Here is a 17,271-nt window from a genome sequence, read left to right on the forward strand (position 1 = left end):
TAAATAAGGATTTTATTTGGCTTAATATTTCATCATGGGGTGCTCCAGGGTTTGTTAAAAAGATGGATGGAACATTGAGGCTTTGTATTGATTATGGACAGTTAAATCTGGTGGCCATAAGAAACGAGTATTTTCTGAAGTAACGACTTACTTGATTAACTGTAGGGTGCGCAAGTATTTTTAGAAATTGATCGAAGGTCGGGTTGCCGTCTATTGAGGATCAAGGAGGAGAATATTTCGGTCATTCTTGGATAATTGTGTCATTATATTGTATTGATGAAATTATTTGAGAGCAGGAGGAGGAAATAAGGATAACATAATCCTCATCTTTTCATCGATTGAGCTATGATCAATTTAGAGGACTAAATTTTCTTTTAAGGAGGGGAGAGTGTAATATCCCTCACTTTTGAAAATTATTAATAAGGATTTATATGTAAATTGGAAGGCCTACATGTAAATATAGAAATTTCAAGGACTAAACTGTTAAGTTGCAAAAAGAAAAAAAAATAAAAAAAACCAAAAATTTCGGTTTTATCCCACCGCCTCCCACGCTCTCTCTGTTTATTCGAGAAACAGAGAGAAGCGGTGGGGCGTGGGGAGAAGAAGAAGAGAAGTTGAGGGAGAAGAGAAGAAAAGAAGAAGAGGAGGGAAAAGAAGAGATTAGGAAGAAGAGGGAGAAGAGAAGAAAAGAAGAAGAAGAAGAAGAAGAGAGGGAAGATGGAGAGGAGAGAGAGAGAGAGGCAGCAGCTACAGCTAGGGCTACAGTACCTCTGTTTCCCGCAGGTGGAAACAGAGGAGAGGATGTGTGGGGCGTTGGGGAGGAAAAGGGAAGAGGAAGAAGAAGAAGAAGAAGAAGAGAGGAGGATAGTTGTGGCAAGGCTGCAGCGAGGAGGTGTGTGGCGTTGGGGAGGAAAAAGGAAGAGGAGAAGAAGAGAAGGAGAAGAAAAGAAGGAGAAGAGAGGGAAGAGGGAGAGAAGCGAGAGGTGGCAGCAGCTAGGGCTGCAGCACCTCTGTTTCCTGCAGGTGGAAACAGAGGAGAGGTGTGGGGCGTTCGAAGAGGAGAAGAAGAAGAAGAGGAAGAGAAGAGGAAGAGGAAGCAGGAGAAGAGGTTGTGATACCTCTGTTTCCTGTAGAGGAAACAGAGGAGAGGGTGTGTGTGACGCTGGGGAGGAGGAGGGAAGAAGAAGAGGAGAAGAAGAAGAGAAGGGAAAGGAGGAGCTGCGGCTGCGGCGGTGGAATCTGCAGCTGGAAGAGAAGGAGAGGAAGAGATGGTGAGGAAGAAGAGAAGAAGTAGAAGCGGGTGAAGAGGCAGCACCTCTGTTTCCTGCAGGAGGAAACAGAGGAAAGGAGGTGCTGTTCGTCGGGGAGAAGAAGGGGAGGAAGGAGAAGAAGAGAAGAAGAAGAAAGGAAGGAGAAGGTAGAGGAGAAGGGAAAGAAGTAGCTGCGGTTGCGGCTGCGGCTGTGGCAGCTGCAGCTATGCAGGGAAAGAGGAAGAGAAAGGAAGAAGGGAAGGAGAGGAAGAAGAGAAGGGAAAGAAGGGGTTGCGGCTGCGGCGATGGCAGCTGCTGTTGGAAGAGAAGAAGGAGAGGAAGATAAGCAGGGGAGGAAGAAGAGGCTGCGGCCGTGGTTGAGGCTGCGACTGTAGCAGTGCAGCTGGGAAAGAAGAGAAGGAAAGGAAGAAGAAGAGAAAGGAAAAGGGAATAAGAGAGGAAGAGGAGAAGGGGAGGCAGCTGTGGCAGTGGCAGCTGCAGCTGGAAGAGAATGAGAGTAAGAGAGAGCAGGTGGCTATGCCTCTATGTTTTGCATGAGCTGCAATTGTGGAGGAAAAAGAAAAGACATGTAGAAAACGAAACAAAGAGAGAGGACATGGAGGAAAAGTAGAAGAATTTGGGCTGGCACATTCTTTGGATCTTCGTATCGAAATCTTTGAAAGGCAAGTTTCCCGCTTGTTTCGATCCTTTCTATTGCAAATGTTTCGATCCTTTCTATTGCAAGTTTCCCGATTATTTCTCCTATAATTGTTCTAATTTTTCTTATTACAAGTGTTCCGATTCTTCCTATTGCAAGCTTTCAATTCTTTCCTATTGCAAGTTCCTGATCGTTTCTCCTGTAATTGTTCAAATCTTTCCTATTGCAAGTATCCTGATCTTTCCTCACTGTAATTTTATCTCTACATTTGCTTTGAATATGAGAAACTTTGAATTGTTCTAGCCTTGCACTTGATATATCTCCTATTTAGACGTAACGATTCGAATCTGTGCAACTTCCAAGATTCTGACCTTTCTACCTTGTTATGATTATAACTCCATGTATTGACATCTGATTTGGACAAAACTTATTTGATCAAAATATAGACTCATAAACCTTTGTTTTGATAGCTTATTTTAAGAATTCGGAGTAAGTTTGTCTGCCCAAACTTCTGTTTCAAATGAGCCTACAGATTCTACAAAACAGGGATCGTAATTTCTGACCTTTTGATACTGAACTGCTTATAAGTCCCTGTTGCAAACATTGACTTATTCAAAGCTTATTTCATTGGAAACTAGACTCATAGATCTTTCTTTTGATATATGGATTGAAAGATTTGGAATCCAAACACCTGCCCAGTTATCTGTTGAATCTGACATTATGAATTATGCCAAACAGAGATTTTGTTCTACGACCCTTGTTTACCAAATTATTTGTAACTCTCTCTATTGGACAGTTCAATTCATATGAAGCCTGTCTTATCTGAAAGTATAATCCAATGATATATTTCTGAGTAAATTGGAGCACGATTGATAGTTTGAATCATTTGTTCAATGTGCCTCTTGTATTCTGTCAGAAATCGAGCTTTGGTCGATTTCTAATATTCTGGTTTCATTCCTTTGGAAATTGATATCTTTTAGCTTTCTTATTCAATTGAGCTTTATATTACTGCTTTGAATTCTTGTATGCTCTTGTCCTTAAAGTTATTTGCATTCTTGAAAACTATTGTGTAACATTTATGCTATATCATATTGACTCATTTAGGCACATGTGTATCCCATTGTTCCGCATTTGCTTTCGATATGTGCCTATTCCATTTCCTTTCAAAATCTGAATATCATTGTGAAAGATTATTGCTTACTTCGTATTGACTCATAAAGGCACATGTACGTTTTGTTGTTCCGCGTGTGCTTCCGATATATGCTACTTATTGTTAAAACTACCTTCTTGTACTCTGGTGTTTGTGGGATTGTCTGGACCTTTGCCAGAAATGGTAAAGGGTATGTGTTTAGAGCCTGCGATGCTCTGCCGGCCCCCTCTGACTTCACCTAGACGTGGGTGGATGGAGCTCCCAGACGTGGGAGACTTCTGTCTGGTGGTCATTCTGAAATGGATGAATCACACTCTGTTTGAGATCCCACTACACCTTCTGTATGTTTGATATGATATCCAGAGCTTTGGTTATGTGTTTCTGTACATGCTTTGGATAAGAATGATATGATTGCAACGTCAAGGACGACGTTTGAGCTTCTGTATGGTATTTGTTATTGATATGCTCTGAAAAGTTTCATTCACTGTTGATATGCTTCGAAATGTTCCATATGCCGTTGATATGCTCCGGAACATTTCATACGCCATTGATAAGCTCCGAAACATTTCATTTGTTATTGATATGCTTCGAAATGTTCCATACGCCATTGATATGCTCCGGAACATTTCATTTGCCATTGATAAGCTCCGATATGTTTCATTTGTTATTGATATGCTTTGAAATGTACCATTTGCCATTGATATGCTCCGGAATATCTCGTACGCTATTGATATGCTCCAATTACTCTATGCTCCATTTGTTATGAATCAAATATGTTTTGAATGACATGATACATATGATTTTGTATCTAATGAAATGGTATCCTTGAGAATTCTTGTATTCTGCCTTGCATTATGATACCTTACTTGTTTGAAACCATTCCTTTTGTTCTAAATATGCTTTGTCACTTGCTGAGCTGTTTTTAGCTCATTCCGTTGTTATATAAATCTTTCAGGTCAGCTTGTCACCATTTGAGATGTCTGATTTGGGTTGAGGCAATGGATAGCTATTCAGAATTATGGGCAAGTCTTGTTGGTTGTTATGCTATTGTTGTATAAGCATATTTTGTATGTAATGAAATGTTGTTGATGAATCGAAATGGATATACTGTGTAAAAGTGTTAGAAGATCTCTCTTATTTGGAATTTCGGAATGTTAAGTCTAATTTATGATGATATGAACTTGTGGTAAATGGTTGGAGTTATGATTGTATAAATTACATAGCTTGTGGATTTATAAATGTTGTTTATGTTTGTTAAGTTGGCTTGGATTGCCATAAATATGAATTATCGAGTGACGTGATATATGATTATAAACTGCACAGGTTTTATAGATGTGAATTTGATAGAATGTTTTTCAGTGTCCTCAAATGTGTATTTGGATCTTGGATTGGTTTGTGTTGAAAATTGTTTTAATATCATAGATATTTTGAGGGGCGTGACACGCCTGGCTGGAGCGGTTGCACCTCCCAGTCTCACTCGGAGACTGAGCCCAGGCGGTGCAACCTCCTGCCTTGGGCGGTTCAACTGCCTGGCAGAAATCAGGGTCCGAATGCGTTGATCCATTCGGCCCAATTTGGGTTTTTCAGGAGCCCAATTGGCCCAAGATTAAGTTAATGAGATCACCTCCCATTTCCAACTTAATCATTGTGCTAACTATGATTTTTCCTAAGACATTTACTGCAACTTGCTACGGTGCGTCAATCGCTTCTTCCGGCAAGCTTCCGGCGAACTTCCGTCGATCATCCGATGAACCCTCGACGATGCTCCTGCGGACTTCCGGCAAATTCCTGGACTTGCGATGATCCACTTGGCAAGTTTCGACGAGCTTCTTTGGCAAGCTCATGGACTTCTCGGATTTGTTCCCGCAGAACCGAGCTCATCTGAATGCAAGACGAAGGAAGCAAGAAGAAGGAAGCACTTTAGGATGAATCGAGCTCATCTGAAGACGAAGAGAAAACCAACAAAAACGAGGTGGTAAACTATGCCCTAATGGCTTTCAACGATGAGGTAATCAAAATCTCCTTAGTTTACTTTGAAATTACTTGATATTTTTCATGAGTTATTTTTTTTAGTTTAGAAAAATTATATAATTTTTTTAAAAAAATTCATGTTTAATGATGTAATCATGCTCATCTTTCTAGTAATTTTGAAAAATGATCATAACAATTGTATAAAAATATAATAAAATATTAATCTAATATTGGTACACCTAGTAAGATTAATCTTATATATGTGTTTAAGATGCAAGAATATGTATTTTGATGATTTCCATATAGCTTGTCGATTTTGATTAAAGATGCCTTATGAAACCAATGATCTAATAATGCATAATGAGTTTATATTTCAAAATTATGCATGATGATTTTTATGATTCATGGCTTATTGATCTTTGTCGCAATGAAAGTTGCTTTTTTTATTTTAAATAAGATGAATGGTTTTCATATAAAAAAAACTTGAGCATATTTATATGAAATCAATCACATAAAATGAAACACATAAAAAGGAAAATAAATTATCATTGGAATCAAAATGATAAATCAAATCACTTTTTTAAAGAAGCCTTATGTTTAATATGTCATTTTTTTTATCATGATGATGAAATTTGTTTTTCCGTTTTAAATGTTGATGCTTGTTTTTATTTGGCATCAAAATTTGGGGCATGCTTATATGAAATCAATCATATGAATTGAAACACTAAAAAGAGGAAAGCTTTCTCCTTGAAATTTTTTTTTGATTTTTTAAAAATGAGATTAATGAATCTATTTATGTTATGAATTTTGTGAACTATGAAATTGATTTTGATGATTTGAATTTAATAGGTTTTATCGAAATCATGATCTTGATTTCTTGAGATTTATAACTTGAAATTATTTATGAATCAAGATCTCTTATTATGTGTTCTCGTATCTTCTTATTGAGATTTATCCAAATGAATCATGGTTTTTCTCTTGATTTCTTGGAATTAATAATATAAGATTACCTTTGACGATCATTGACTATTTGATAATCTAAGATATATTTTTGTTATTTACTAAAAAGAAGATTGATCAAGATGAATCATTTACGAATTGACCTTTCTTGATCTTTCATCTTTCATGTCATAATTTTTATATGATTACCTTTGTATTTATGTGATGCTTAGAGCATTGATGAAAAAAGAAATAAATTACACCATTAAAAATTCTTCTTTCTTGTTTACAATAAAAAGGGGAGAAAGAAAATCGCTAGCATCTCAAGAGATTGATAAATCAACTTGTGTCATTTTAAATCTCTTGAAAATGTTTTTGATGACTTGATTGTTTGAATTTAAATGAGATTTATTCAAATCATGATCTTGATTTCTTAGAATTACTTAAGATTTTTTTTAATTGAGATATCTTCTTTGTACTCCTATGATTTTTTATTGGTATTTTATTTATAGGGGGGATTTGTCAAGATAAATCATGTCATTTAGTATTTATGACTTAATCCTTCATGATCTTTGATATTTTATCTTTCATGATATAATTTGTATGTACAATTCATTGTATTCATAAAATATATCTTATCACCAAAATTTTCTTGATATCTTCCATGTGATGACATGAATATTTACACCTTTATACTATTCCCCTCACTTTTCATTCTCAAATGATTTCTTGCATTAATGAGAATATTTGTCCAAATGAATCATAATGTATCCTTGATTATTTTTTCATAACTTGAGATGATGTGCTTTGATGTTTGGAACACTAAATACATAAATTGATTTTTCTTTCATGTTTCGATACTCCCTTGTCTTCATGAAATATAACTTATCACCAAATTAATTTTTCTTGTTATTCTTTATGTGATGATTTGAAAATTGATGAAAATGGAAATGAATTGCACCATTATATTTTTATTCCCTTCTTTTTGCCTATGACAAAGGGGGAGAAAATTAATTATAAATGTTTGGTATCATGAATGCTTTAGTATCATGTATGATATGCCCATAGAGTTGATTTATTTTTTGTATCATTAATAAAATAAGGATGATCTATAAGGTTTTAAAATTATACATGTTTTAATTTGAAACTATAATAATGCACAAACATATTGCAATTAAGAATGATACATTATCTTTATCATGATTTAGAAATTGATGTAAAGGGAAAAGGATTACAAAATTGTATTCTTCCCTTCTTTTGACTATGACAAAGGGAGAGAAAAGTTGCTAGTTTTCACATTATAAAGAGAAGCAAAAAGCTTACTAATCTCAAAAGATGTAAAACTTTGCCAACTTTCACATGTGTAAAATTGCTAACTTGTATATTTCAAGAAGAAAAAGTTACTTTCTTGAACATCTTAAATATTGCTAGCTTACAGGATGTAAAAAAAAAAAAACTTGCCAGCTTGCATGATGAAAAACTTACTAGAATTGTTAGCTTGGACTTTGTAAAGGAAGCAAAAATTGCTTTCTTGAACATCTTAAATATTGCTAGCTTACATGATGTAAAAAAGAAAAAACTTGCCAGCTTGTATGATGAAAAACTTACTAGAATTGCTAGCTTGGACTTTGTAAAAGAAGCAAAAATTGCTAGCTTGTATTTCTCAAAAGAGAAAGAACTCACTAGCTTGCATATTCTAAAATGATGAAAATTTTGCTAAATCACTAAGCTTGCATATCTCTAAATCTTAAAAGTTGCACTTCTCCTTTTTTTGTTGATGACAAAGGGGGAGAAGATACGATCACAATCATGCATGGAATTATGTAATTGAATGATTTGATTATGCATGATTTTATGATGACGTGCTGTAAATATTCTTGATTAAATTTGCTTTGACTTAAATTCAACTTGAATTCAAGGTTCTATCAATATACCATATTGATAGGAGGAATTAAGGTTAATTTCGTCATCAATTGGTTATCATCATTAAAAAGGGGAAGATTATTGAATCTCGGATTTTGATGATGAAACCAATTGATAGTGTTTATGATTTGATCTGCATTTTGAGTGATGTAGGATGCTTCGATCAGGGAGAGACAATTAAAGTAGGAAGAATCATATTGGGCCGGAGAAAAATATGTCAGAAGATTGGACGTCGAGCAGAATGATCGATCGACGTATCGATAGAAGGCTTTGGGCCATGAGTTCAGGAATCGGGCCAAGAAGAGCGGATATTGCACCAAGAAAATTAGAGGTATAAAGGTCAACTGGCCGATTGGGCAATAGGCCGTAAGAGAGGATGATGCATCAAAGAATCGGACGAAGTGTCGATGAACCAATGACATGTCGGACATTATTTGATTAGCTTAGTAATAATTATCTAGATTGAAGTAGGTTTTAAGTGTGCATGATTAACTATGATAGTAAGATATTAAGTAAAATAAAGTCCCGGAGTCAAGAACGTGATTTTGTTGGGAGTTCGAGAGTTCGTCAGAAGTTCGGACGTGCTAGTCATAAGTGCCCAGCAAGCCAATCACGTGAGTGATGGCACGTGTGACTTGATACAGAATCTTTTTGCTTATTATATTTTTTTGGCGTATATCACTTTATAACTATTGCATAAATGCATATGTATTGTGATGTCCTTGGATTTGTGCAATGGGAATCGGATCGTGATGAGATCACGATAATGAGATCGATTCACCTTTAAACACATATCCTAAATAATCCCGGTCATAGGTTACTCGAGAGGGACATCGTGATAACCGGATAGACTGATGTGCTGTATACCCGTCCATATGATGGATGCAGCTGGTCTCATAGCTGCTCGTGTAGGGACACTAGGGATACAGTACAGGTGCTCATTGGAGAATGAGTTCACTGATTGATCCGCTTACGGAATGCTGGATGGTTGATGATGCCTTATTGTCAGACAACGATTCCGTAGTCCTAGTGGTGTATCTGGTTCTTAGACTTGAGACACCAAGGATGTCCTGTATGAGTGCTCCACTCTTTGATACCAGACTTATAGGTTTGGCTGTTCCCAGATCTAGTACAGCTGGTCATTGGGAGTGGTAGTCGACCTTACGAGGGCTATTGAGTGTCGATAGAGGATCATCCACTCTCGGTATCATGAGAGGAATATCCCATGTGTTCTTGCTCAGACAAATCCCTGGCCAGGGTCATTCGGGTTGAGAGAGAAAGAGTTCTCCGGGAGAATCCGATTAGAGCGAGACTCAAGTAGAAACCGTATGGGTCTGACAGCACCATGCTCGATATACGGTCTCTGGGATATTAGATGGATGAGGGACTATAGGTACATGGTAACTGAGGACAGACAGGTCCAATGGATTGGATTCCCCTGTATCGTCTGGGGACTACGGCGTAGTGGCCTAGTACTTCCGTAGTCGATGAGTCGAGTGAATTATTACAGAGATAATAATTCACTTAGTTAGAAGGAGTTCTGACAGGTATGACTCACGGCCAGCTCGATATTGGGCCTAGAGGGTCACACACATATGGTAGGCATTGCGATGAGTAGAGGTTCGGATATGAGATATCCGACGGAGCCCTTGTCTTATTGGATGCAGATCCAATACCCACTAGGGAAAGGACCCATTAGGGTTTTGACACGGGATCTCTATAAATAGGAGGGATTCACAGCCTCATAGGCTAGAGTCTTTGCTTGCCCTTCCTATTCTCCTCTCCCTCTCCACCTCAGAGTAGGCCTGGAGTTTTGAGGAGCGTCGTCGCAACCCTGCTGTGTGGATCACCGCTAGAGAGGAGGACGCTTGACCTCCTTCACCCTCTCCTGAGGATCTGCAGGGAAACAGGGATATACGATCTCCCTAGGTAACACAATCTCTATACGCAGTTTTGTGTTTTGCGGATTTTGCGCACCAATCTTCGCACGACGACGAACATCTTTTTGGGAATCGGGGATTTTTGTTTTCTTGTTCTTCCGCTGCGCATATGATGTCGCCCCCCATGATTTCCCAACAGTGGTATCAGAGCCAGGTTGTTCGTGCGAATGATTGGTTTTTGAACTGCGTGTGTTGTGTTTAGGAAGAATATTGACGTCAAAATCGTTGACGCAAAAGCAAGGAAGGGCAGCAACAGTTGCTGCCCTCGATCTGCATGCCTGCAGCCAGCCGCAGCCGCAGCCAGGCAGCACAGCGCCGGCGCATGCGCAAGCGCTGTGCCTGCAGTAGCCGGCCGGCGATCTGCTTGCAGCAGGCTTGCGGCCGGCGGGGCTGGGAGCCCGCTCGGTAGAAGCGCCTGCGGCCACTGAGCCCGCGGGCAGAGGCGCCGCGGGGCAGCAGCGCGGGCTGAGGCACCGCAGGGCAGCGGCGCCTGTGGCCGCTGCTCCCACGGGCAAAAACCCCGCAGGGGCGGCCGCCAGCGAGACAACACCACCTGCGGGCGCTGACTCGCGGGCAGAACCGCCCGCGAAGGCGGCGGCGCCCGCGGGGGCGCCCACCTGCAGCGGCAGCGACCCCAACGGGCGTGCCACCTGCAGGCGAGGGCAGTGCCCTCGCCGCACAGGCCGCCGCCAGCAGGGTGGCGGCGACGGCGCAGCAGCGAAAAGGGGAAAGGGTATTAGGGTTTTCTGCGCAAAAGACAGTTTTGCCCCTCGGAATTTGAGTAATTCCAGTTTCTGTCTTTTGTCCAAATTACGAAAATACCCTTAGGAATTGAGAAATTCCCTATATATCCCTGATTTCAGAAAATATTAATTAATTAAAAGGTTTAGTTGATTATTATTTTTATTATCTAGTAGTCCTACATAATGACGATTATTTATACATGTGATGTATGATGAGTGGACGGATGATCATGGACCGTGTGATGTGTGTACTTGTGATTATTATTATTGAGGTCTGCGAACCTCCATTATATTTCTCGTTTATTGTCGGGCCTGCGTGCCTATGATTAAGTTGTAATCACATGAGGAGGCGCAGCGGGAGCGTGGAAGCCATAGCGGGACCCACGAGACGGACGATCGTGATGCATGAAGATGCATCAAGATGTCGACGGAACCAACGAGGACGAGATGGACGATCACAAGGCATGGAGATGCACCGTTGCACACATAGATCTTGATGTGAGTGATTAGGCCTACTGGCTCGGGCCTAATCATATTAGGTTGTGGTCCATGATCATCTGGTGTGATTGCTTATACACATACTAGATATGTATATATATTTGCATGCGATGTAGATATATATTAAATATGTACATGTGTGACATGTCATAATAGGAGACCAAATCATAGAAACATCTCTCGATAATATTAAGTCGGTAAACGTGAGGCAATTAGATTGACCCACGTGGCCTTCCATCGTTATGAGTAGGAACCGAATCCTGGTGTAGGTTGAGTTGGTCGAGTCCCTCGAGACTCACCTATATCGCGATTCGCTATCTTGCTTACGACATAGAGATGTCACCGGTGACCTGAGGGCATGATATGCTTGGTCGAGTCCCTCGAGGGTATATCATCAAATCAGACTCATCTTGTAACGAAGGTGTTGACTTAACCGAGCATCATGGTTGGTCGAGTCCCTCGAGGCCATGGTGATTCGGAGGCCGAACAGGATGGGAATCACAAGGAGTTGTGATCGGCAAGAGTTGTCTACCTTTTAGGCTTAGTGTGATTGGTCGAGTCCCTCGAGGTTACACTAAGACGCTGATTGGATCCTGATCCCCACTAGAAGTCTGCCGGAGACTTCCGTTTCACGTGCTGAGGGTGTCGCGTGACTCGTTAGTAAAATAGTGGGAGCATATTAAGATAGAAGTCCATATCTTGATAGTTTATTTCTTGCAAAATCTGCATGTTATTCATTTTTGCTACATCTTTATTTTCAGAAAATGTCGCTTTCAAATCCCTTACGTGGCATACTTGATGTCAACCGCCTCACTGGTCCAAATTATACGGATTGGCTCCGTAACTTGAGAATTGTTCTCACAGCGGAGAAAATCGTGTACGTCCTTGATACAGTGATGCCTACGCCCGAAGAAGGGGCAAGCGAGGATGAGATCGCTCGCTACGTGAAGTACATTGATGACTCCACTCTTGCTCAGTGCTATATGTTGGGCTCTATGACTCCAGAGTTACAGAGACAACATGAAAAGATGGATGCCAGATCCATTCTCCTACATGTCCGTAAATTGTTTGAGGAACAGGGAAGGACTCAACGATATGAGATATCCAAGAGCCTTTTCCGCGCTAGGATGACTGAGGGGACACCGGTTCAGAACCATGTCCTAAAGATGATTGAGTGGATAGAGAAACTCACAGGTCTAGGAATGGTCCTAGAGGATAACTTGTGTGTGGACATTGTGCTTCAGTCCCTACCAGATTCCTTTTCACAATTCATAATGAACTTTAATATGAACAAGCTTGAGGTGACTCTCCCAGAGCTCCTCAATATGTTGAGGGAGGCAGAGAGTACTATTAAGAAAGAGAAGCCAGTTTTCTACACTGGTGAGACCAGAAAGAAAAGGAAAGCAGAAAGGTCCCTTAAGAAGGGAAAGGGCAAGGGCAAACAAGGTAAAGCAAAGGTTGCTAAGAAAGACCCAACAAAGGACAAAGGCCAGTGCTTCCACTGTGGTAAAGATGGGCACTGGAAGAGAAACTGCAAAGAGTACCTTGCAGAAAGGGCGAAACAAAAGCTTGATGAAGCTTCAGGTACATTCATGATCGGTCTCCATTTGTCAGACTCTTATGATAACACATGGGTATTAGATACCGGTAGTGCTTATCATATATGTAATTCGTTGCAGGTTCTGGCAAGGCCTAGGAGACTAGAGAGAGGCGAGATGGACCTCAAGATGGGTAATGGAGCAAAAGTTGCTGTTTTAGCTGTTGGCGAGGTCGCCCTACATCTGCCTAGTGGAGCTTTTATTGCATTAGATGCATGTTATTTTGTTCCTTCTATTATCAAAAACATTATCTCCATTTCATGTTTAACAGTTAGTGGATATAAATTTGTTTTTGAGAACAATGGTTGTTCGATATTATTAGATGATAAGATCATCACGAAAGGAACATTGCATAATGGTTTATTTATGTTAGACACCACTCCACATATCATGAATATAAATATGTCCAAAAGGAAACGAGATGAGTTGAACAGTGCATACCTGTGGCATTGTAGGCTAGGTCACATCCATGAAAGAAGGATTCAAAAGTTGCTAAATGATGGATATCTAGATCCATTCGACTATGTGTCATATGCAACTTGTGAGCCTTGCATTCGTGGAAAACTGACCAACTCTCCATTTAGTGGAACTGGAGAGAGAGCCACTGAGTTGTTGGAACTCATACATAGTGATGTATGTGGACCCATGTCAACTCATGCCATTGGAGGTTACTCCTACTTCATTACATTTACTGATGATTTCTCAAGGTATGGATATGTGTACTTAATGAAGTACAAGTCCGAGGCCTTTGAGAAATTCAGAGAGTATAAGAATGAGGTGGAGAACCAGACTGGAAAGAGTATCAAAACTCTTCGATCAGATCGAGGAGGTGAGTACTTAAGTACAGAGTTTACTCACTTCCTCAAGGACCATGGGATATTATCCCAATGGACACCTCCTTATACACCTCAGCTCAATGGTGTCTCTGAAAGGAGAAATCGTACATTATTAGATATGGTACGGTCCATGATGAGTTTCGCTGACCTACCCATCTCATTCTGGGGATATGCCCTAGAAACCGCAGCTTACCTTCTGAACAGAGTTCCAACTAAGTCGGTGGTGTCTACACCATATGAGATATGGAAAGGGAAGAAGCCTGATCTTAAAGTAGTTAAGATTTGGGGCTGCTCTGCCCATGTTAAAAGACACAACCCCGATAAGTTAGAATCAAGGACAGGGCGATGTAAATTTGTGGGATACCCCAAGGAAACTTGTGGGTATTACTTCTATCATCTCGAGGACCAAAAGGTCTTTGTAGCTAAGAGAGCAGTGTTCCTTGAGAAGGAACACATTCTTGACGGAGACAGTGGGAGAATGATAGAATTGAGCGAGGTTGGAGAACCAAGCTCAAGCACCACTCTACAGCCCGAGTCTGTTCAGGTATCTAATACACAAGTTTCAACTTTACGCAGGTCTGATAGAGTATCCCATCCTCCTGAGAGATATGTGGGACATATTAGAGCAGAGGATGTAGAGGATATTGATCCTCAGACCTACGAGGAGGCTATTATGAGTATAGACTCCAGGAAGTGGAAAGAAGCCATGAATTCTGAGATGGATTCTATGTACTCCAATAAGGTTTGGAACCTAGTTGATGCACCCGAAGGTATTGTACCCATCGGTTGCAAGTGGATCTTTAAGAAAAAGATCGGAGTAGATGGAAAGGTAGAGACCTATAAAGCAAGGCTAGTGGCTAAGGGGTATCGTCAAAGGCAAGGTGTTGACTACGACGAAACTTTCTCACCCGTAGCAATGCTAAAATCCATCAGAATTCTATTGGCTATTGCAGCACACTATGATTATGAGATCTGGCAGATGGATGTGAAAACCGCATTCCTCAACGGGAACCTGGAGGAGGAGGTGTATATGATGCAACCTGAGGGATTCGTGTCCAAGAACTGCCCAGATAAGGTGTGTAGGTTGCTTAGATCCATTTATGGACTAAAGCAAGCTTCCCGAAGTTGGAACATAAGATTTGATGAGGCAATCAGATCTTATGACTTCGTTAAGAACGAAGATGAGCCTTGTGTATACAGAAAGGTAAGTGGGAGCGCTATTAGCTTTTTGGTGTTATATGTGGATGACATCCTCATCATTGGGAATGACATAGGAATGCTATCCACAATAAAGGCTTGGTTATCTAGACACTTCTCCATGAAGGACTTAGGAGAAGCATCTTATATCTTGGGGATTAGAATCTATAGAGATAGATCCAAAAGGATGCTTGGCTTGTCCCAGTCCAGGTACATAGAAACTATTGTCAAAAGGTTTGGCATGGAAAATTCCAAAAGAGGTCTCATACCGATGAGACATGGGATATCGCTTTCTACGAGTATGTCCCCAAAGACTCCAGAAGAAAGGGCGAACATGGATATGATACCTTATGCCTCAGCAATAGGGTCTATCATGTATGCCATGCTATGTACTAGGCCTGATATAGCGCATGCTCTGAGTGTCACGAGCAGGTATCAGGCGGATCCAGGCTTGGAGCACTGGAAAGCAGTAAAGTGTATCATTAAGTACTTGAGAAGGACTAAGGATCTTTTACTAGTATATGGAGGTAATAGCCTTAAGGTTGAAGGCTACACTGACTCAAGTTTTCAGTCTGATGTCGATGATAGCAAGTCGAATTCAGGGTATGTGTACACCTTGAATGGAGGAGCAGTGTGCTGGAAGAGTTCCAAGCAAGATACCACTACTGACTCGACCACAGAGGCGGAGTACATTGCTGCATCAGATGCAGCAAAGGAGGGAGTTTGGTTGAAGAAGTTCATCACAGATTTGGGAGTCGTGCCGGATAGTGAGGAGCCGATTTCCCTATATTGCGACAACAACGGGGCAATTGCTCAAGCGAAGGAACCTAGGTCTCATCAGAAATCTAAGCATGTTCTGAGGAGGTTCCACCTTATCAGAGAGATCGTGACCCGAGGAGATGTAGCACTGGAAAGAGTTCCATCCGAAGATAACATTGCAGATCCACTAACAAAGCCATTGTCTCAGATTGTCTTTGAGCGTCACAGGGGTCTGATGGGGATCATACACATAGGTGATTGGCTTTAGGTCAAGTGGGAGATTGCTAGTCATAAGTGCCCAGCAAGCCAATCACGTGAGTGATGGCACGTGTGACTTGATACAGAATCTTTTTGCTTATTATATTTTTTTGGCGTATATCACTTTATAACTATTGCATAAATGCATATGTATTGTGATGTCCTTGGATTTGTGCAATGGGAATCGGATCGTGATGAGATCACGATAATGAGATCGATTCACCTATAAACACATATCCTAAATAATCCCGGTCATAGGTTACTCGAGAGGGACATCGTGATAACCGGATAGACTGGTGTGCTGTATACCCGTCCATATGATGGATGCAGCTGGTCTCATAGCTGCTCGTGTAGGGACACTAGGGATATAGTACAGGTGCTCATTGGAGAATGAGTTCACTGATTGATCCGCTTACGGAATGCTGGATGGTTGATGATGCCTTATTGTCAGACAACGATTCCGTAGTCCTAGTGGTGTATCTGGTTCTTAGACTTGAGACACCAAGGATGTCCTGTATGAGTGCTCCACTCTTTGATACCAGACTTATAGGTTTGGCTGTTCCCAGATCTAGTACAGCTGGTCATTGGGAGTGGTAGTCGACCTTACGAGGGCTATTGAGTGTCGATAGAGGATCATCCACTCTCGGTATCATGAGAGGAATATCCCATGTGTTCTTGCTCAGACAAATCCCTGGCCAGGGTCATTCGGGTTGAGAGAGAAAGAGTTCTCCGGGAGAATCCGATTAGAGCGAGACTCAAGTAGAAACCGTATGGGTCTGACAGCACCATGCTCGATATATGGTCTCTGGGATATTAGATGGATGAGGGACTATAGGTACATGGTAACTGAGGACAGACAGGTCCAATGGATTGGATTCCCCTGTATCGTCTGGGGACTACGGCGTAGTGGCCTAGTACTTCCGTAGTCGATGAGTCGAGTGAATTATTACAGAGATAATAATTCACTTAGTTAGAAGGAGTTCTGACAGGTATGACTCACGGCCAGCTCGATATTGGGCCTAGAGGGTCACACACATATGGTAGGCATTGCGATGAGTAGAGGTTCGGATATGAGATATCCGACGGAGCCCTTGTCTTATTGGATGCAGATCCAATACCCACTAGGGAAAGGACCCATTAGGGTTTTGACACGGGATCTCTATAAATAGGAGGGATTCACAGCCTCATAGGCTAGAGTCTTTGCTTGCCCTTCCTATTCTCCTCTCCCTCTCCACCTCAGAGTAGGCCTGGAGTTTTGAGGAGCGTCGTCGCAACCCTACTGTGTGGATCACCGCTAGAGAGGAGGACGCTTGACCTCCTTCACCCTCTCCTGAGGATCTGCAGGGAAACAGGGATATACGATCTCCCTAGGTAACACAATCTCTATACGCAGTTTTGTGTTTTGCGGATTTTGCGCACCAATCTTCGCACGACGACGAACATCTTTTTGGGAATCGGGGATTTTTGTTTTCTTGTTCTTCCGCTGCGCATATGATGTCGCCCCCCATGATTTCCCAACAGGACGTTCATCGGAAGTTCTACCGGAATTGA

This window comes from Musa acuminata, chromosome BXJ1-9, assembly GCF_036884655.1.
Source record: "Musa acuminata AAA Group cultivar baxijiao chromosome BXJ1-9, Cavendish_Baxijiao_AAA, whole genome shotgun sequence".
Classification (NCBI taxonomy): Eukaryota; Viridiplantae; Streptophyta; class Magnoliopsida; order Zingiberales; family Musaceae; genus Musa; species Musa acuminata.